This window comes from Zea mays, chromosome 7 (genome assembly GCF_902167145.1).
Source record: "Zea mays cultivar B73 chromosome 7, Zm-B73-REFERENCE-NAM-5.0, whole genome shotgun sequence".
In the NCBI taxonomy this organism is placed as follows: Eukaryota; Viridiplantae; Streptophyta; class Magnoliopsida; order Poales; family Poaceae; genus Zea; species Zea mays.
In genome coordinates, this window is record NC_050102.1 from 170,235,510 (window position 1) to 170,240,739 (window position 5,230).

The following is a 5,230-nucleotide window of genomic DNA, read 5'->3' on the forward strand; positions in this document are numbered from 1 at the left end:
AACTGCCCGCAAGCTACGTCACTACTTTGCCGACCACAAAGTCATAATAGTCACTGGTTTTCCAATAGGGGGTTGTAACACCCCAGGTGTTTACCCCTTGTTAAGCAGTGTGGACTTAAGCACGAACTATCGATGAGAATAATAATCTCTATATCTAAATCCTAGACATTCTCGCCTATCATGATTTCGATATACCATATGTCTCCAAATATCTAGATTTTCCAAAATATGTTGTGAAGTTTAGACTTTATCGATCTTCCAAAATATCGAGTCCGGTGATATTCAAATTTATCGGGTGCGTGAATGCAATTTCGGAATTAGTTCGAGTTTATAATTTCGACCGGGTTCATGTCCAAGAAATATAAGGCGCAGAGTTATTAGTCGAATTGCTCTCTAGTCAAATGTTTAGATAGCGGGCAAAATTTATTAAATTTAACCGAAACGAATGTAAATTAAAATTTATCGATTAAGGAGAATTAAAAATGTCACCTAATTATTTCGTTCTTGTTCGAGCGATTTCTACGAACTCTGTAGCGATAATATTAAGGGTGGACTGTTTAGAATAAAACAAACTTGAACTAAATGAAACTAGAACAACGGTTAGCCGATTCGCTTTCCTATTTAAAAACCCGAGAAAATAATCTATTAATCGATAGCGCTTTAAATTGGCGATAGCGCTTTAAATTGGCCCGTTTACTCCTCGTTTTAAATCTAAATCCTAATATTCAGAACCGATGACGTTTATCTGTTTTAAACTAGATTTGATATAGTTTGAAATATCCAAGCCGATCTCATTTAGTTCGGTCCATATGTTTCTCGTCGAGATCTAGATCTGACTCTGAGAGTATTCACTAAATCAAATCTTTTCTAAATATTATACCTGATATTGTTTTAGTTCCACACTTTATTAACCTTTTAAACTCTAATTCTAAAATCCGTATTTATCTATACACTTTTTGTTCAAGTAAAAAGGAAAAGAAAATTCTCCTTCCTTATCCTTCCACCGTCTTTATCATATTTTTCATCCTTTCTCCCTAGAAGCTAATGTACATCTTCTCTATTCCAATGACGTGCAGGTTCCTGGAATCTCCCTCTCGCTTATTCACATCGTTCTATTCTAGGATCTTCTCTCGCGTACATTCTTCAATTCCAGAAGTCTCCCGTACGTCTCCTGGACTACAGCACGGTGAGCTCCTCTCAACACGCGCACGCTTATCTCCTGGCCGCGCCGCTCTGCGCCTGGGATATTTCTGTCGCCCAGCACTCCGTTCCTGCTCCCGCGCCGCCGCTCCTGCCCTTTTCCATGGACGTCTCCCAGCTCGCCAGCGCCTAGTGCTCCTCCATGGCCGCTGCTCCTTCCCTGGTCGCGGCCGCCGTCGAGTCGTCGGATTCGTTCCTCCCCTGCTCACCCCATGGCCGACGTCTCCTCTACCAGTGCTCCTTCCAGCGCTCGGCCTCCAGCTCCTACGCGCGCTCCGTCTTCCCCTGCCGCGACCCCGTGGAACTCCCAGCTCGTGCTCACAATCCCCATCACCTATGCGTCCACTCTAGCATCTCCCTCATGCGTCCTCTGCGCGAGCGAATCTGCCTTGGTCCGACCAGCGATACCTCCGCCGGCTCCCTGATGCTCACGCGCGTCAGCTGCTTCTCCGCCTATTGCACTTGATTCCTGTAGGTCTCGCCCTCCGAGTTCCTTTCGGTCACCAGACATGCATCGCTGCTGACCTCCCTCATCTGATCGGGCCCTACATCAGTAGCGTGTCTTCTCGTCAAGCTCGTGGCCACGGCTCCCTGATGCCTCGTCATCCCTGTTCTCCCTCACATCTGAGCTCGCCTCTGCGTGTTCGTATGGCGCCACAGCGGTCTCATACCAGCAACCACTGCTGATGTCCGTGGTTAGGACAGCAGGTATGATCGACAAAATCTCAATCCGTGTGTAGTGATCTGTATTTCCCTGTGGTGGTATGGTATGTGTGTGTAGCAGTATACGACTGTCGTGGAAGGCTAGAGTGTGTAGGCAGTGAAGGTCCATGCAGCGTCCGTTATGTGTTCGGCAAAACGCCCAAACCATGATTCACCGTCGATTTGCAATTTATCAAATCGTTTTGGTCATGGTGAGCGGATGGGTATTCGTGATAATTAGATCATTAAATAAATTAATGGGTTAGTGTGGTGATCCCTTAATTTAGTATATGTGCCCTTGGTAATTATGGCTAGATCCGTTGTCGTGCCGGTGTGCTGTTGTACTGTTGGGTGGTGAAAATAGCTCTAGCGCAGCACTCCTCGGATGTTCGGTAAAATGGGGAAACTGTAGATCGTCGTCGATCTCGTTAATTCGAGTTCTAATTAGTTGCGGTGTACGGAATCATTGCTCTAGCTATCTGGTTTGTTTTATTAATAATATATATTAATTGTGATGATTCTCGTATTTTTTTAAAAGCAAGAGTGGTACCTGGTGATTTAATCACATCGTCTAATAACCGTTAGCTCATAGGTTATGTGAAGGATGCTTTGATAACTGTATGTGTCGAGTATGATTAACTATATGTTATGCATGTGATAAGTGGTACGATTAATATTATGTAGAATGCTTGTTGAAATACTACGTCTAGTGTGATGGAATTGGTTCTATGTTTGTAGGGAATGGCATATCGGTAATGAGTAGGATGGATTGATGTTTCTAGCAATCAGTCGATAACTTATATTATTGTTATTTATGCCTAGTGTGCTGTCGGATAGAGATGATACCTTATCATATCAGACATCACATTCTATAGGTTTATTAATATATTAAATGTCATAAATAAATAATTGTTATTACCCAAAATAATTAGGAGGCGAGTAAGATCGATAAGTTCGTTTATGTGAAAGCTTGAGAACTGCCAGTGGAGAGTGCTTATAAACGCTCTAGATCTTTAGTTGTTAGGAAATTCGTTTTGTAGAACTCTATGCGATAGGATTATGTTCTACTTATTAGAACCATTAGTTGGGTGCTTTATTTAGTCGATATGCTTTGCATAATATTTTAGAATAGTAATTTTAAAGCTAATTGTAAAGCTACTAATTGTTACCCTAAGTCCGAGGTATACTAGATTAATTAACCTAAGTATTGTTAGTCTTTGGTGTTAGGTGTTAGTTAAGAAAGAAATAAAATTTATGCTTAGTGTGTTGTTTCGTGATGTTTGAGCTAGCACCGGATGAGCATAAGAAGCGCGAATATTATAGTTAATCTTATCGACAGCTGGCGCTTCTTGTAATTGGTTCTAAGGTCTTGTTAGTAGCGTGTAATCCTCGACCGTGTAACGTTGTCTAGTATTGTGCTATTTCTTATATTCATACATGTGCATTTTGCATTTCATTAGGTGCGCTAGTTGAGCGCTTGATGCGAAGGACCAGGGCTGAGTCGACCACAAGATGTTGTTAATCGTGGGCTTCTTCGCAAGGCGATGCGGACGAACGAACTTAAGGATGGATGACCCGAACAAGTGCCAGACCAAAAGCTGATCGCCAAGTGGACGTCGTCTAACAAACACTAACCTAGTGTTATTCCAGGCAAGCCCCGGTGCATTTGCCACCTCCTTGTTGTTTTAAAACTTTTATCACTTATATGCTGCATTAGGTGATAGGAGTTGAGTGATGAAACAGTTGATGCATTACCATTCCTTGGAATTTGATTATCCTCCTTGATACCTGTTTTACAAAAAGAACTAATGAGGCTTAGCCCTGCCTAAAGAACTAAAACTTGATTCTTTTTAAAAGAATGTTGTGTAACACTGGTATGGGTTTGTTTTATGAAAAAGGACTTGTAATGGTGAGCGCATCATCTGCAGTGATGAATTCATCATTCAAGTAAGGTACCTCTGTCAGGTACATGGTTTGGGTGTTAAATAATAAGATGAGACCAGACGTTGAGCAGGAAAGGTCGCCCGTCTGTGTCGACTAAGGACCGTACCGAAAGTAGGCTTGCTGATCTAGGACCCTTTAACTGGCCACATGCCTCATCATGGGTAAGCTTTGCCTCGGTCGGACCAATACCAGAACAGCTCGCACGCACTGGGAGTGGAGAGATGGCGAGAGTAGCTTGTACCCTCCGTGGCAAGAGACTGGAAGGTGGGGTGCTGTACTCTCGGAAACATGGCGGGCACCATGGCGAGAGTAACGTGTACCAACCAGGCCAATGGCTGGACGGTGGAGTACTGTGCTCTCGGGTCGCGTGAACCCGTTCTGGTCTTGAGAAACCTGTGGGTGAGTTGACATATGCAGGGTTAAGTGCTACATATGTCGTGTGGTTGGAGATCCTCAGCTGAGTATTAATCGATTCGGATCGCCGTTACTTCTCGGATATGAAGACTGGATCACTGCCCTGCATCGTAGATAACAAGTGAAACTAAAGCTGCTAAAATGAAGCTAGTATAGGACAAGTGAATGCTCTAGATTAGGCAAATCTAGATTCAGGAAAAGTACTTAATTTGTGAAGTAAAAGTTTTGGCATAAGGATCCACTACTAGTAAGCTTTTCTGCAAAAATGAGTCTTTGAAACTTGATGAGCCTTATCTTGAATCCTTTTTAAACCAGCATACCCTTGAGAGTCTTTTCTTTAGTCGGGTAAGTCTTGCTGAGTAATTGCGTACTCAGGGCTTTATTCCCTGTTGTTTTTCAGGTTATAAGTTTGTTCTGTTGTGGATGGTGCTAAGTGCTGGTGGGCTCGGCCTTCTTATATAAGTATATCCCATCTTTAGCTTCTTTATTGAGGATTGTCACTTAAGCTAGCATGTATTTGAAAACCTATAAATATTTTATACATTTTAATTTGTAATTCTTTTGAATCATTTTCTCTTGTAATCACTCCGATAATTGTATAATGTAAAATTATTGTAACATGTAATCATTTTGTAATAAAGAATTTATTTCCGCTGCAAATGTTGGTGTGTGATTTGTATTTACTTAATCATGCGATCTTGGCGATAAGTCGTTTATCCGGGGTCCTCGGGGCACTCGGACAGATCCTGTTAAGTTGTTTGGTGCACACGCATAGCTGTATGAGGTCTTTGAGACAAGGACAGGTGCATGTGGGCCTGATAACTTGGGAGGTTCTGCGATAGCTGGTATCGGAGCTGAATTAAGTATAATACGGTCACATACATATTTTTAAAACAAAGTTTTGGTTTCGAAAAACTTATTTTCAACTAAACACATTGTTTGGTTTTGAAAAACAGATTTGAAAAACTAT

General features: G+C 42.1%; 1 long non-coding RNA gene across 1 annotated transcript; it reads left to right on the plus strand.

Moving 5' to 3' along the window:
• The first annotated feature begins 853 nt into the window (after window positions 1–853).
• On the plus strand, window positions 854–4,918 carry LOC118472997 (uncharacterized). The gene is made up of 2 exons (XR_004851591.1): window positions 854–1,908; window positions 3,363–4,918. It is a non-coding gene; the product is annotated as an uncharacterized lncRNA (long non-coding RNA).
• The last annotated feature ends 312 nt before the right edge of the window (window positions 4,919–5,230 follow it).